Source organism: Parasteatoda tepidariorum, chromosome 2 (genome assembly GCF_982258835.1).
Source record: "Parasteatoda tepidariorum strain Cologne lab strain chromosome 2, Ptep-v5.0, whole genome shotgun sequence".
In the NCBI taxonomy this organism is placed as follows: domain Eukaryota; kingdom Metazoa; phylum Arthropoda; class Arachnida; order Araneae; family Theridiidae; genus Parasteatoda; species Parasteatoda tepidariorum.
Window position 1 is genome coordinate 11183964 of NC_141756.1, and position 18611 is coordinate 11202574.

Genomic DNA, 18611 nt, shown 5'->3' on the forward strand with positions numbered 1-18611 from the left:
ACGGGGGGGGGCGAAAAAGAACCTAATTGATGCATTCAAGCAGTGTTAATTTGATCCCACTGCATCCGTGTTTAAGAGTGGTTAGTGGAACAGCGGTACGGTACGGGGAGGAAGGTCTCTAGGATTTATTGCAAGTAAAAGAACCATACATTATTGGGACCACCGTTGCTGACGAATGTTCTTCTTCCATCACACTCTTTGAAAAGCAGAGTCAGTTAAATGTCGTTGTGCTGTCTTTCTCATTTTTCCTCATGCGTGGATGGTTTCAACCCCTCCACCCGTATCCTTGGATATATCTTTATCTTCGCAATCTTGTGTTGTAGATGCTTCGACTTAATAAGATCTAGATGCCAAAATTTAGTAATGAACACACAAGCCTGCATCTCCGTGTGTAACAATAAATAATAATAAATAAATCGATACTTTCACATTATAACAGATACTTCCAATAAATAAATAGATACTTTCAGTTGCCTTAGGATTCGAACCCACCACCATCACGCGTTGGATTCAGGATGCTGGGGCAGCTCTGATGCTTAACAGTTAAGTTACTGATTTTGTTCAATCTTGTCCAGGCATTTGTATAATAACAGAATCCATTTTTAATAGTTTTTCAAGTTAGCTTACAACTTATATAGACACAAAAACAACTCTCCGATGAAAAGCTAAGTTAGTTTTTGTTCACATAATGAAATAAACGCTATCAAACTGAACACTTTTGCTTTATCTCAAATTTAGTATACGTTAAAATCTATTTAGCTAGTATATATCTATTATAGTCAAAATTTCCAACTATTTGATAAAATAGCCAAATATTACCGTTTTTACTACCAAACAGCCAGATAATGAAACGGTATTTAATTTTGAATAGGGTACTTGTACTTCTAGAAGAAGAACATCACGGCCACCTACTCATGTGACCTATGACGTCAGCGCTAGCAGCTCGTTTATAAGCAAAATGGCGTGATGAAAGTAAGCTATTTTTTCACCTAATTTATAGTGCTAATTAGCAAGAAGTTAGTTAAATACAGCTCAATATCGCACATCAAAATTGCTGAAATATAATTCATTCCTGTCTACGTCTTTTAATTAACTTAGATTTATTATTTGTTTATATATTTTATTGCAGCCGTGATACTTGATTTTACTTTATGTACCTGGCAACTTCGATGCATAGTTAGTTTGTTTATGTTCTACATGACTTCGTGTCCGTCTTTGTGTCAAGTGTATACAGTGGAAATAAAATATTTGTGAAAGAACTATTGTGAAAGAATACAGAATGTGTCAATTTAGAGAATCGATTCTTGGTGGACTTGGTTTACACAAAATAGAATGGAAAAAATGGTTGCAAACGTACACAAATGCCAACAACCAATCAGGATCGAGATACCCACGCTACGTCACTTGCAGGCATCCCATTTTATTGAAAATCATTGTCAAAGTGCTACGGTAAAAATTACCTTATGTTTTAATATTCTCATTTAGCAAGAAAATGCAGTGATTTTTCCCCCACATTCTGGTTGTTGTGACCCTTATTTTTAATCTATGTGCAAACAATTATAAAATAATAATAAATAAATAATAAATAAAAAAATATATAACATAATTTAAAAAAAATATTAAGTTTTCTGTCGTTGGAGTAAAATATCGTATTTATAGAAAGATTTCATATTTAATTTACTAAAGAAATGAAATATTCACTTGGCTTTTCTAATCTAAGTTTTCATTAAATATTTGTATGTGCGAATATTCTATGCATTAATACAAGAATCAAATTTACACTTTAAAATAAATCTCTTTTCAAGCGATAATTTTAAAATAATTTAAAATTGAAAAAAGTCGTAAATCAATCTAAAAGTATAATTCTATTTGTGAAAGAGATTGTTTTATTTGCATGTTATGGCAAGAGGCATTGAATCTTACTGTTCGGGAAATCTTTATTCTATTCTTCGAAAAAACATTCGACAGGAAAATGGAAAATAAGATTTCAAAAAAACAAACCGCTTTTGTGAAGCTTATTTTGTAAATATATTCATGAAAAAAGGGTGAAAATAAGTTTATTTTCTGGTTGTATAGTAAGATGAAATCTTCACATGTTGAAGGAAATAAGCAATAGTAGTAAGCAGAGAGCTTTTTTTTTCTTTAATCTATTTCCTTACAGAAAACAAAAACATCAAGTCTTATATCAAAGTCTGAACTATCGATTCTATATGTTGGGTTTTTGAATTCTAAAGAGCCAAAATGAATTCAAACAAATTCTCACTAAAGAAAAAATTTATGCCAAATACCCTCTAAGAAATAGAAGGACTTCAGATTTCTTTGATAGAATAAAAGATTTATTTTTATCTTGTGATTAGCATTTCATAATGTTTGAAAGAGACAGAAACGTTGAGAAATAAAATAGGCATTTATTGTTTGCTATAGAAGGAAGAATACATTACAAAGAGTTCCAAAGCAATGGTATATTTATTTAGATTTGATGTTAATATGCACATTATTAGTCTGAAGGATTTATATAGTGTCAAAAGACTGCTTATTTACAAATGTACGACATAAAACAATAACGGGTGAAACACGTAAAGATACACATGTATTTGTCAAGTTTCTGGGGAGCTGGGATAGCCAGGCTGGAAGGGCGTTGGATATATGTCCGAACGGTCATGAGTTCAATCCCTGCCCGGAGGAAGACTTTCTATGAGCAAAATAGTGACTGGTACTCGCTTAATCTGTCAGGGTCACAAAGTCCTCCAAATTCTCATAGAAAATCTATACCCGTGGGCGTTCAGGATCGGAAATCGATCGCGCTGAGGTCAAAAAGTGAACGGATGGTGTGTGAATGTGTCCTCCTCGTAAAACGGGATGAGACGAATGCATGTTGCTCCGGATCATCCTCAAGGATGTTTCCCAGACCGTCGCCAATATCCCAATGTGCAGCTTTAGTACGGCTTGAAATGAAAGTAAAGCGAAGCCAAATTCTGGTATAAACTACTAATGTTTAGTGCGTGCACGCATACCATTCGCAAACTAGTTCTTTCCATTTGTTCAACAACATGTTTTCCCCGATCTCCATAACAGCAAAAGTTATCGGTTTCAGCAGTGCTGTTGGCATTGGATGTACAGAAGCTTTGTTTCACAAACTGGCTTGCGAAGTTCACAGTCTTCAAAAACTAGTATTCGGTGTAAGCAAACTTTGTGCTTCACAAGCCGGCATTTAGAGTACACACAAATTCCACCACAAACTGCATTCGGAGAACACAATCTTTGTTCTTCAGAAACTGGCATTCAGAGTACACGAACTTTGTTAATCAAGAATTAATATTCAGAGTACGCAAACTTTTTTTTTTCAAACTGTTCAGCTTGAAAGATGAAAAAAGAGGAATAAGGTGGAATTTCACAACTACTTTAGAAGACCTTGATTTTGCTGATGACATCGTACTTATTTCATCCAAATGTACAGACCTTCAGCTTAAAACAGACAAATTCAACAAATATTCAAATAGTGTAGGTTTATTCATGAACAAGAAGAAAACTAAAGTAATGAGAATAAATCATAAGAAAAATGACAAAATTAAAATCGAAAATCACGAAATAGATGACATAGAGTCATTTAGCTATTTAGGTTCTATTGTAGATAAAAAAAGGTGGAAGTAGTGAAGATATTAGATGGAGAATAATCAAAGCAAGAACATGTTTTAAGGGATTACATAAATTTTGGAGAGAGTCAAATATTGAAATAAAGACAAAAATAGTTGTTTACAAAGCTATTGTTAGAGCAGTACTATTATATGGCACAGAAACCTGTAAACAGACTAAGATCGAAATACAAAAATTAGAAACCTTTCAACAGAAATGTTTAAGATTTATTTTTAAAAATTTTCTGGCCTTACAAAGTATCAAATCAAAATCTATTAAGGTAAGCTAAAATAAAAACAATCGAAGATGAAACATAAAAAACGAAGATGGAGCTGGCTTGGACATATCCTTAGAATGCCCAAAGAAAAAATTTCATCTGTTGCGCTTACATGGGCCCCTGATGGTAAAAGAACAAGAGGAAGACCCAGACTTACCATCCAGCGCATGTTTTTGGGAGAATTAAAAGAATGTAGAATATCTGGCTGGGAGGAAGCAAGATCTATTGCTAAAGACAGGAGGCGTTGGAGGGATATGCTGGAGGCCTTAAGTGCCGAAGGCACGTAGAGGATAAGTAAGTAAGTACGCAAACTTTGTACTTAGGAAACTGGCATTCGAAGTATACAAATTTCATCCAGAAGGGACTGGCATTTAGAATCCACAAATTCTGTCCTTCACAAACTAGTATTCGGAGCTCACAAATTCAACCCTGCTTAAACTGGCATTCAAAATATACTAATTCTATCCTTCACGAACTGGTATTCGGAGTACACAAACTCAGTCATTCAAAACTGGTATTGAGAGTTCGTAAACTTTTCCAGTCACAAACTGGTATTAGGAGTTCACAAACTGATATTCTGAGTTCACAAGTTCAACCCTGCTTAAACTGGCATTCAAAATGTTCTAATTCTGTCCTTCACGTGCTGGTATTCAGAGAACACATAACCTTTGTTCTTCACAACTTTTTTAAACCATATGCCAGCTATCCTGAATGTTCATGCTACTGCTACTGTGACGGAAGTGGATAGAAACATACTATTGAATGTATGAACGTTTCAGGGAAACAGTTTTATCAAAAACTAAGATAGTTTTGGTCATTCCCTTCGAGAAAAGCACGCTGCTCTTTGAGATTCAGCAAATGGTTTTTTTTTGAAATATTCATTGGTGTTAATTTTGAAAATGATTTAACATTGACTTGAATTTTGGTCTAACACTATTTAAAAAAAAAGATCTACTAACAAAAATTGATATTTAAGTGAAGCAAAAACTAAAGATGCTCTCAAAAACGTTGAAAAACTAATTGCCAGGGAAAAGGAGAATATTTGAAAAATCTGACATTCGAGTCTTATAAGGCAATCAAACTGGTTTGAATTATCCATTTTAATCATTATTGATTAGTCTGATTTCGGAAGCACTTCTTTATATTTCATTTAAATATCTGTATGATACCGAATGCGGATGTTTTTCTACTTCATTTTTGATGCGGATTCAAAAATATATGCTACGACAATGCATCAATTCGAGTTCAAGGCTCTAAAAGCGTGTTTTTCTTTTCATTTTAGAAAAAAATTTCGAAAAACAGTCTTAAGTAAAAGAAGTATGGTACTGACATATGTCTTACTATATCAGAAGTAGAAAGCTTATTAACACTGTTCTTCGAAGCTCTGTCATCAAGAAAAATAAAAAAAAAAACATAACTAAAATGTCTTACTTTTGAAGCAATTTGAAGAGTTTAAACTATATATATAATCTTGCCATGAAGAATTATCGGGGCTTTAAACAGACAAGTAAATTGAGTATTTTAAAAGTTATCAAACTTTTTTTAAAAATCACAAATTTGGTGAAATTTTTCCATCTTGATGAAAATTATCAAAATCGCAACCTTGTTCTCAGTTTTTTGCAAATTTTAATGGGCCCAGGTAAGTAATGAGCCAGGCATCGGAGTAAGTTATGAAATATCAAAAAAAAATTGACCACAAACACTTTTCGTTTTCACAAAACTGTGGCTTTTCTCCACATTGACGTTCTGGGCCATTTTCAAAACAAGCGTAGACAGTGCTACCTTTAGATTGGTTAAACTCGGCCATAACAGTCATGAGTAATAGTTGTAGACTCACAGTATATTATTCGCGAAAAAACATAATTTCTTATTATGATGAAGAGTTCGAAAAACAGCCTTAATGTGTCGCAGTTTCAGAAAAAAAAAAGTGTCGGTGAAATTTCCTCCACAGCAAGACTTCGTTGAGGGATAAAAAAGAAGAATAAATGTCGGTAGAATTTTGTTTTTGCACCTCACTTAACACAACTAGGAAACAACCAACAAAAGAAGGAGATTTTTGGAACTGAAAAGAAAGGTTAGAAAAACAATTCCAACGAACTTTTCGCGGAACAACTGACTAAAAGATTGCGGAAGGAAACAAAAGAAAAGGGTTCCGAAAAGGATGGGGAGAAAAAGAAGGAAAAAAAAATTCCCTCGCGGGAGAAAGTCCCGAAAGAAATAGGAAAGAGTTGAGTGCATAATAAGGATAAATACTGGCAAACGTTATTTTTAAATTAATCATTCATTTTTTAGAAAAGTAAATGCAACAGTATTTCAACAGATTTTGGAATCTTCGAAAAAATAAATAAATAAATGAAGCATTCTGAAAAACTCTAATTATATTTCAAAATATGTTTCTTTAAATCTTTTTTAAAACTTTACAAAACAATTTTTTAAAGAAATTAAATGGAACTAAAAAAATGTTTCCTCTCTGTTTTCTATTTTGCAAAATTTGTATCGCAAAATTTCGTATCTGAAACATTCATTGGAACAGTTAATTCACATTTATGAATTTTTAACAATGAAAAAGTCATATCTTGGAAAAAAATAATTAAATATGTATTTCTAAAACGAATAAAAAGTCTTTTGAAATAAAATTATTATAGTTTAGAGCAGGGATGGGCAAACTACGGCCCGCGGGCCAACTGTGGCCCGTCGGAAGGTTTTATCCGGCCCGCGGATAGAATTTTAACTTGCCTATCCGTGTCAAATATAAATAAGATACCTTATACATCGATTATTTTGTCTACTTTGTTTAAAGCTATTTTTGTTCTTTCTTTTTCAACAAAGTACTGATGACCTTTTAACTATCTCTATTGGTGAAATTGATGGAAATAGTTAGCACAAATAGCTTCAATTAGTAAAATGTTGAAAGCGTAAGTTCTTTATAGAATAGCTGCAGATTAGCTTCAGCAAGCGCTTGTGTTTCTCGAGGATCATACATATGTAATCTAACATAGGTGAATTGTGCTTCACATGTGGCAGACAGCGCATTTTAAGCTCCATAGAGCGGATTTTTCTACCGGTGTGAGTTCTAACATTATTTATTGATTATGGAAAGATTGCACACTATTGTTGTTTCTAAACATGCCAAAGTTTGAGTTTTGCAAATCATTACCCAAAGCTAGTTTCCAAAATTTAATATCTCATGCCCAGAAAATCAGTGCTATGTTTGCTTCGTCTTATATATGTGAACAAGTGTTTTCAACTATGAACCTTAGAAAAAATAATTTCAGAAGTAGACTAACAGACAAGCATTTAGCCTCGTTCCTTAAAATAAGCACATCTCACTTCGAACCTCAATATAAGGAACTTTTAAAAATGAAATCGCAATTTCATTCATCTTATTAACTATTTAAATTAAAACTTGTATATCGTTTTTTTTTTTTATTTTAGAAGTTTTTACTTGGCCCACCAAACTTTTTTTACTCGATTTTTTGCCCTCAACCAAAAAAGTTTGCCCATCCCTGGTTTAGAGTATACAGGATGGTTATAATTAAAGTTGAACTTTGAAGTAGTTATAAAAAGAAAAACTACTGGATCAAATGTTATGGTAATAGTTTAAGGCTGTTTTTCGAAGGCTTCGTCGTGAAATGAAGTGATGCTATTTTACGAACTATATATGCTATATTTATAACTGCTGTGGGTTTGTAACTGCTAGTCATGACTGTTAGGTCAAGTTTAGCCTATCTCAAGCCAGCTCCGTCTACACTTATTTTGAAAATGACGCAATAAGTCAATATGAGAAAAGTCACAATTTTGTGAAAATGAAAAGCTTTTGTAGTACAATTTTCTAACATTTAAAAACTTACTCCAAAGATGCATTACCTGGGATCATAAAATTTGCATAAACGTAGAATAAGGTAATGATTTTGAAATTTTTTATCTAGGTGGGAAAATGTCACCAAATTGGCGATTTTTAAAAACAGTTTAATAAGTTTTGAAATATTTAAGTTATTTATCTATTCTAAAGCAAATACAGTTCTTCACGGCAAGATTATATATATAGTTAAAAATCATCGCATTGCTTCAAGTGTAAGGCACTCTAAACTATGACTTTTTTTTACTTTCCTTGGAGACAGAGCTTCGAAAAAATAGCTTTAAAGAAAGTAAAGGAAGTAAGCTCGAAAACTCATAATTAGGAGGGAAATGACATTGATTGTAATCCTGTTACACAAAATAAGAAATGAATACATTAATTTAAAATGCGCTTAATTGTTTCAGAAATGTATTAAAAAGCATATTCAATGTAGCGCCCGCCATTTTCCAAAAGGAAGTTAAATCGCGTTACATCATTCTCGACAGTAGCTCTCAGCTTAGCATATCAGAGGAGGAATGTTACGGACATGTTGGTATATCATGGCATCTTTCAATCCCGTTAAATTACTTACAACGTTATCATCATAAAAAGTGCTTTTGAGATGATCCAGATTCCGATGCTTATTTCGTTTAAAAATATTGTGCAAAAATCCATTTACCCGGTGGTAAGTTTTTTGAACTTTTTTTTCTGGGAAAATGAATTCCCATGATCTCCTTAGAAAGTTTGATTATATTTTGTCCAGTAAATTTCTTGTGACAATTTCTGAGTAGAACTTTAATTGTACACCCTGTATATGAATCATTCCAAGAAAATTCAGTAAACAAACGTTATTAAAATACCTAAATCTCAAACAATATCAAGATCTGAATTGAAAATAACTTCTATGACATAAATAGTGGCCATATATTTTACGAGACAAAATTTATGGGCAGTTTTGAATTATATTGTCATGATAGTTTTACGGGCACATATTGAATTATACGGTCATTGACTGGCATAGTTCTCGACAGTCACTGACTGTAATATAGCTGAGAAACTGTTTACAGTGAAAAGAAAAGCTGCGGTAGTGGTGCAGTAAGTGTTAGTAAAACCTTTTTTTATCTTTATTTTTTTATTAATTATTTTGTAAGTTAATGAAACTTTTTACCTTCAAGGAACTATTACACTTTAGTTACATTGGATGGTTATGGAAATGGATGAGTAATGAAAAGTAAGTAAGTTTCATAAATAGAAATGGAGAGTTTTTAATACTTTTGTAGAAAAGCTATCATCACAGTGTTTTATAAAAGTCGATTTTCTTACATTTTATAAAAATAGTTTTGGTAATTTTTTTCCTATTTATTAGTAAAATAACGAAGCTTTTTACCTGTTAAAACTATATACACTTCACTTACAACTTTTAATGATGGAAATCGATTGTTCGAATTGTAAAAAAAATTGTCATTGCGACGTTGCAGGATGTCTTATAAAGACTTTTTGTGGATTCTTTTCTTTTCAAATTTTAACTGCAAAATAATGAAATCTCTTAGCGGATAAAAAGAAAGGAAAAAAACACAGTAGGTTTATTCTGCGAATAAAAGACTTTTATTTATTGTGCTTTTTTCATCCATGCCTTGAATTAATTTATTATTTATGAAGAACAAGATAGCAAAAACGAGTGTGAATATATTGTTGTCAAAAAAGCAATTTATTATTTTTGAATAAGCACTTGGTTTTTCAAAAAGTACTTTTAAACAAAAACTAAAGTTACTAAATATTAAAAAAAGGTAATTTTTTTATGTTTCAGGAGATGAATAAACTCATTTTTTAAGCTTATTTTTGAACAATTTTTACGTCCTCTTTAATTTTAGCATTGAAATATTATTAAGAAAATCGATGTTTCGCTCTTAAAAAATTCCTTTGGGGTTCAATTAGTAAATAATACTTGGGAATTAAAAAAAAATAATACATTTAAAAAGAGTAATTATTTATTTTCAATCGAGATACTACATAGTTAAACTATTCATTTAATAATTTATTTTTTCATATACTTGGCTATTTCCATAGACGAAAAATAAAACTGAAATCTACAAAATTGTTTTTTAAATGGTTATGTGAAGGCATTTCTTAAAATTATCGAATTGCTCGCCTTTCCCTGCAGTTGATTATTAAAAACATTTTCCTTTCTTTCAAAGGACATAAAACGTCACGCATTCTAAACGAGTGTGTATATTAGAATTCCTGATAGTCTTAATTAATGCATTTTACTTCCAAATTTATTGAGAATTTGAGGAAAAAGTTCCAAAATTGTGTAAATATGTGTCAAAACAGCTACGAAAAAAATATTATTTGAACCTAAAAATCACATATAGTCGAAATTTAAACATCATATACCCAGTTTTGAGCGAAATGCATGTAGTGGAAGTAATGTGTGAGAGAGAAGTTCGAAATTGCAGCTAGGATTCGAACCAAGGCCCTCTTGGTTCTTATTTGGTTGCTCTAACCCAGTGGCGTAGCGAGCTTAACTCGCGCCCGGGGCACAATACCTTTTTAGCGCCCCCCATTCGAAAATCATATAGTATTATATGTAAAATATGCTCCCAAATTATTAAATAAATAATGTAAAGTAAATAAAGTCATAGGCTCAAGCTAGACTTTAAATTTGAGACAAAAAATGCAGTTGAGAAAACAAGACTAGATTCTGAATTGTAATGATCATCTAGAATTAGTTCAAAAGATACCTATTATTTATTTTACATATTTATAAAGAAATATTTTAAAAACACGCAGTTTTAAAACAATAAAAAAGTAAATATTTATTATCTCTAAGGAGATACATATATTTAATAATATGATTATAATACATTAATAAAACTAATTACTATGTATAAATTTTCCGCTTTTGATGAAGCAAATTTATCAATAATATCATCAAAGTTGATCATTACAAATTTGTTTCTTTCCACAATTAATGTTAGGTCACTTAGACCATCTTGTCCCATCGTTGATCGTAGATATGTCAAAATTAATTTTAATTTGCGGAATGAACGTTCGCAGCTAGCAGTTGATACTGAGATAGTCAGGAGTACTTGAAGTGCCACTCTCAGGTTTGGAAAAACATCTTCTCCATACGAGATTATAAAAGTACGAAATTCTAATAGAGTTTTACGTTCAATTTCTTTTCTACTGTGGAGTAACATTTTGCAGTCACATATTTCGATAAGAAGTAGTTCTATTCCATTGAAATCTGTATTATAAAATTCGCCCAAATTTTTGCACTTTTTTTTCAAGGTCGTTATCAACATTATCCTCGTTTAATAAATTTTCAATGTCTAGTAGAAATTCAAATATGAAATAAAGGTCACTTAATCGTGTACATATTTCTTGTTGCAGGCGATCAAGAACGCTTTTCATAACGCGAGAAATTTCACTTTCTGTGGAAAAAAAACAACATCTCTAGCCAATTCTCGGAGCATTTTGCGACGTCTTCTTACACGTATTGTTGCATCAATATCCCATTTTTCACAAAGAGACTTCGTTTTTTCTATTGCCTCTTCACAGAGCTTGTCTCGAATTTCGGGTAGTTCAATCGCTAATGATACAAGATCATTGAACCCTTCTCTAAAATTCATTCTAGGATCTTGTAATCTGAGCTGCACACGATCAATCCTCCTTAAGATTTCAGATTAGAAATGAACTAAAGTTATGAAACTAAAAGTTAGTACATTTTGAAACAGAATTGTAGCTTCACTTCTGATGTCACTTGTAGTGGTAGTGTCCTTTGCTAATTTTTCTAATAGTTCTACTATATTCTCTAGCCCATTGATGATAACGCTAACCGCTTGTATTCTGCCGCTCCATTGTGTTTCAGATTCACGTTTGGCAGTTTCTGTTAAAGCATTTTTTAATAATTCCCATCGTAACGTTGAGCGTGAGAAAAACAGATATATGCTTTCTGTGGTCTGCAGTTTGTTTAAAGAAATTTCATCGGAATTTAATTATTATATAATTGTATTTTTGATCGAGGCTGCATCTTTAGCATGTATTTCAATAACCCCCCCCCCTAAAAAAAAGATTTTTTGATGGAAACTTTTTTATTCATAAAATCAACATCTACATACCTAACGACTTGGGACATTTGTTCTCGATGAGAGATATCAGGAGTTGAATCAAACAAAAGTCCATAATATTTATTTCTTTTGATATCGTTTATTAGTTGATTTCGAACTGTAGATGCCAGAAGATGAATGAATTCATTTTGGATCTATGTTGACAAATATGAGACAGTTTTTGGAGTTTCTGTGGCATGTTAAAGATGATTTGCTAGTAGCGAATCAAACTGAGCTACAAGTTTAAGTAAAGATAATAGGTTTCCAACTTTTGTACCAACTTGAAGTGCTAGTTTTTTAACATGGCTTCATTATTTGTTTTATTACTTACCAAGAATGCCTTGAATGCACGAATGCATGGGAAATACTCGAAATATAACTTAAACGTTAATATTTCGAGTATTTCCCTAATTTGTTGCAGAATTCCACTACCTGTCGTAAGTATCAAAGATACGTACAGTCACGGAAAAAAGTATCCGGAAGGTAACAAATAAGGAATCATTTATTTTTTTAATACAGATATTTCTCAGGCACACAACAAATACGGCGTTTGCGTCCTTTCCTAGAAACGGCAAACGCTGTATTTGTTGTGTGTCTCCTTTCGATCCTTTAGTTGTTATTTTCCGGCTACTTTTTTCCGTGTACATATAAGTACATTAAACTGTACATATAAGTACATTAGAGTGTTATTGTTATCGTTTTAACAAGCGTAAGCTACATTGCGTTTATGGAAATAAAAATAAATATTGTTCTGAAGGAAAGACTGTTTGTACTTTGTAAACTTCAACTATTTTTAACATATTGTTTCATCAGACAAATCAAGCGTTGATGCCATAAGGAAGTGCTGTCGGACACAGGTCGAGTCAGCCCTGCCAGTAGACAAGACGTGCCATTTCTATTATGAATATATTATTACACTTTGAATTAGACTATTAGTGTTCCTTTTTATTTATGAATTAACATTAATTATATTACACTGGCACTAAAATTAAAATATGTTTTCCAGAAACCAATTATAATAAAAATAAAAATTATCCAGCAATTTTTTGTTTTGCGGACCATTTGGCGCCCCTTTGTGAGTAGCGCCCGGGGCATGATGACCCCCTTGCCCACCCCTCACTACGCCACTGCTCTAACCATCACAATTACTAGATGGTTCAACGACATCGAAAATTACCTGAAAACACTAAAGATTAGAAATTTAAAGGGAGCTGCCATGGATAGGAAGTACTGGCGTTTATCAGCTGTTGAGGTAGTAAGGCCTGCAGGGGGCTGTTGCGCTGACAAAGAATAAGAAGAACCACCATAGTTACGCACCCAAATCCAGAGAGAGTTACAAAGCTTTATGTAATAGCCGCCGGCAATGACACCTCATAACATACAATCAATTCGCTCAAACATTTTTAGGACACCGCTAAATAAGATAAATGTGAAATAAAAATTTCCGATCTACTGTCGAAGCTATTGAAACCATATTTTCCTCATTGCATATCCTTTGTACCACTGAAATTGGAAATTAATACGGCATGATTATCATTGCTATAAATACATACGGCATAAGCTTGATATTTCTCTCCGTACTGTGGTGTGTCGACTGCTGTGCGATTCGAGCATCCCATTACGAATCCGGAGGACCTTGATTCGAAGCCTGACTGCAGTCAATAAGCATCTTACTCATACATTACTCCATCCCCACCAATTTAAGATTAAGCATTTTGCTTAAAAATGAGTATATATTGTTTCAATTTTGAATACATGGGGTTTTCAAATTCGACTAACTTTCTTCTGAGTTATTTTGGCAAATAAACACATTATCGCGCAATTTTGAGAAAGCCTTCTGTATATGTATTGTATATACATATATAAAATACATATACAGCAATATATATATATATATATATATATATATATATATATATATATATATATATATATATATATATATATATATATATATATATATATATATATATACAGGGTGTTCCCGAATTCATGGTACAAACTTTAATGGTAAGTACAGGACATTGTAACAATGATTTATTGTACAGGAATGTATAGTCGCAAGTGACGCGGTGAGGCGTAAACAGAAGAAATAACGACCGAAAGGAAAAACAAAGATTTTATTGAAAGCGTTGTTGACAAGTGTCATGTTTACAGTAAGTGTTCAAAATTGCGTCCACCAGAAGCGATACATGCTTGACAGCGTCGGTGGAGCCATTGGCGTACACGTTCAAAGATGCATGGTATTTCACGCACACCTGCAGCAGCTACAGATATGCGAGCGACGAGATCCTCATCTGAGTCAACTGGAGTCTCAAAAACAAGATGCTTTAGATGTCCCCATAAAAAGTAATCGAGGCTCGATAAATCGGGAGATCGGGGTGGCCAAGGGATTGGTCCACCACGCCCAATCCATCGAGCACCAAACTGCACACTACTGCCCTCTACCGGCAATGATACCAACCGATCACTCCATTTCTCTTTCCTTTTATTTCCCCTGTTTACGCCTCACCGCGTCACTTGCGACTATACATTCCTATACAATAAATCATTGTTACAATGTCCTGTACCTACCATTAAAGTTTGTACCATGAATTCGGGACCACCCTGTATATATATATATATATATATATATATATATATATATATATATATATATATATATATATATATATATATATATATATATATATATATATATATATATATATATATATATATATATATATATATGTCACGGTGAATGGTGAATGTCAACATTCACTTAGTCGCTTGGTTTATGTCTGAAATATTTGCTAAATACCCTTATTTCTGACTTCCACCGAAGCATATATGGCAGTACTTTTACTTTCGTTACTTTTACCGCCGGTACAAGTTAAAAGTACGTACTTTTACTTGTACTTCGTTACTCTTTAAATTTAGTACTTTTACTTGTACTTTCGTTACTTTTTTAGGGAAAAAGTACAAGTATTTGTAACGGAAATGTCGAATGGAATCGTTACTTTTTTCTAAAACTCGGTAAGCTTTCTAAAAAAGAAATTTATTAAAAAAAATGCTTACGTTTTTTTAATTTATAAAATTAATGTGCAATATATATGCATTCACAGCTAACTTCGTGCTTCAATACCTTGACCTTTTAAAATTGTCATTCCTGAAAGGGAAAAGACGACTCTTTTGATGTTGGAAAAAGTGTTGGATTTTGTTATTACGTTTCTCAGTTTTCCTTTTGAACTCACTAATAATAAATTTTTGTCTTAATACATTTTTTACTAAATACATTTTTACCTAGTACATTTTTTACTAAAATTATATTTATGCCCGACCTCGTCAAGCAACGCCCAGTCAAATCTCTAAGAACTTCAGAACTATTTGTGCTATTGAAAACTATTATAATTACTATTTTAACTCTTGAAAACTCGAAGGTATTAATTTAACCGCTGATACTAAAATTCGTTTACAAATTTTAATTATTCCGTTAGGCAGAAATGTTCGGAAAATGATTTTCTCGCATGACTTCAACATTAGCCATTGCTACAAATAAAACTGTAGACTGTTCTGTTTCAACTTATACTGCACATTCAATTATTTTTTACTAGCTCAAAGATCACAAAGCTATCTAAAACCCCGTGTTTGATTTGTTTATGTTTGTGTTTTTAAAACGCGTTTCTATAGAGTAAAACAATTTTAAATCAATGGTAATTTAAATAAATAAAAATAATAAACTAAAAATTACAATCAATAGATCAAATTTCTTTTTCGTGCAAATTAATAAAAAGTTTGACATTAAAATTATGTTTGATTTTAAAATTATATTATATGATTATATTATAAAATTATATTATAATATTCTTCCGAGTTTAAAAAAAAATTAATGTCCATAACTTTCAAAATTAAATATAATTAAATAAATAACAACAATTTAGCAAAAACATTAAAGAACATAAGAATATTATTCAATAAAATTTTAGGTTACTTTGAATTTTCGATTTCCTAGAAATGTACTTCTAAATCGTTACTTTTTTTGTTTAGTACTTGTACTTTTACTTGTACTTTTTACTCGTTACTTTTTAAAATAAGAACTTTTTACTTTTTACTCGTTACTTTTTTTAAAAATACTTGTACTTTTACTCGTTACTTTTTAAAAGTAACGTTGCCATATATGCACCGAAGAATGTCAACAATCTCATAGTCGCTTTAGTGAATGTCCGAAATATTTATTACATTCGATTTGATATGAATTTATTCGTAGATATAATTACATTTATTCGATATTTTAATACTTACTGACGATAGATCAGAAGAAACATCAGTGTTTGGAGTATCGGGCCATACATTTACATTTGCTCGGTATGCCCTACACTGATGTTTTTTAAGGTCAAGTGCCATTGCCCGGTATATATTTGCCCGATACTCCAAACACTGATCTTTCTTCTAATCTATCGTCAGTAAGTATTGAAATACAGAATAAATATAAATATATCAAATAAATGTAATTATATTAACGAATAAATTAATATAAAATTGAATATAACAAATATTTCGAACATTCACCAAAGCGACTATGTGATACTTGACATACACTGGTGAGGGTCCGAATGTATAAGAATGTAATGAAATATTCGATCTTTCACCTACGTATTTGGTGTTTGTCGACATTCACCGGTGAAAGTCAACAATCATCGATTTTGGTCATTTGCCGTAACATATATGCATATATATAATAATAATAATGCAAAAAGATAAAAAGTGTTTTAACTCATCAGCAGCCAACAACACCGCATAGTTTTGCACGTTTGAACGAATATGTGTTGTATTTCTTTACAGCAACGTGGCAAACAGCTAAAGTTGCAAGTTATGTTGCTATTGGCTGGACCCTACACTATCAATTAAAGCTTGATAACGTAAAAATTATTCAAAGTATAAAATCAAAAAGTTAAATCCGAAGTCAAACCAAAACAATTTCCAACACCAATATCTATCTTTTCATAATATTGGATTGAAGAAATGAATATTCATCGCCTTTTGCGGCCATACATATATCTCATTTTCTTGTATGATACTTTCTTTTATTCAGTTATTTTCTTTTGTATACCTTCATTATGAGCAATAAGGAATTTTTAAGTATGCAATTTCCTTATAAATAATAATAGTAATCATAACTTGCAAATAATGTATTTTTTTATTGCAAACATTGAGCACAATTTAGTTTAAAGTTTACTTTTTGAATTTTTATTAGAAAATTTTCTTTGCAACAGCAGGAATGCTTCTAAACAATACTTTTCTTTATAAAACCACTTCACTTTTAAAATGAAGATTTGAAGAGTCTTTACAAGCAACTCTTTTTTTTTATTTGGTGCCCAAAACATTTCTAAAGCTTTGTCGGAAACTTTGTTACATTTTATAAATTTTTTAAAGTGAAAACAAAATACTTCGCAAAGAATTTCAAATATTCTGGAACAAAAAAAATTACTTTTTTTAGTTAACTTTTAGTTAAACTTTGGAAGCTTTATTGAGAGCTCCAATATAATTTCTCTTTTCTCTGCATTTCTTTTTTGTTCTTGAAAAATTTCTTTCCACAAATAATTCTACCAGAAGTTCCTAAAATGACAAAGTAAGCTTTTATAAAAACTAAACTTAAAAATTCGGATTCGAAAGTATTATTTGTGGCACACTAGCAACCAATATGGACGCCAAACTACTGCAAGAGGTTATAAGAAAAGACAATTTATCAAAAAAGTTATCTTGTTTGCGTTTAATCAATTTTTGTCAGAAATACCCAGAGTTCTGATTGTCAGATGGATTTTAACCAAATCGGATATTACAAGAGTCCCCCAGAAAATGATCAAAATGCTTTACAAAATTCCATTTTCATTTCAAACAGATAAAGGTACTTGTACTTCAAGAAGAAGAAGATCACAGATACCCACACATGTGACTTATGACATTTAATGCCAGCTGAAAGTTTATAGGCAAACGTGTTAAAGTTGAGCTAAGTTTCTCCATATAAGTTAGAAGGTTAATTAATGTGAAATAAATTAAATACAGCACCATATCACTCATTGAATTGCTAAAATATAATTCTTTCACGTCTACGTCTTTTCTGAACTTAGATTTTATATTTGTTTATGTGTTTTATTGTAATCATGATATATTTTTGTTTTATGTACCTGGCAGCAACTTCGATGCATAATTAGTTTGTTTATTTTCTAGATGACTTCGTGCCTGTCTTTGTGTTAAGTAAGAAATGTATTTGTGAAGGAATAGAAATATTTATGTAAGAATCATTGTGAAACAATATAGAATCTGTCTGTTAAGAGAATTGATACTTGACGGGCTTGGTTTACTCGAAATAGAAGGGAAGGAACAGTTGCTAATGTAAGCAATTGCCGGTTTTCAACAACCAATCAGGATCTAAATACCCACACTACGTCTCTGGAAGGTATCCTATTGTTGGAGCTGTTGCAAGAAAAAATTTAAATTTCCACGGATCATTCTTACTATGTCAAGAAATTGATATTAGTAGAATAAATATATAGGCAGTTTCAGTTAAGATATAAAAATATATTATTTCAAAAAAATTAAATATTAAAGAAAAATCTCTGACAAAAATCAATAATTATCAAAAAACCGAAAAATGATTTTTTTTAAAAAAAAGAAAAAATATTTTCATTTTTTTCTATAATGATTTTTAATGTATAATAATAATTTTTTTCCTAAAATATTTTCATTTTCATTTTATTTGTAAAAATTACTT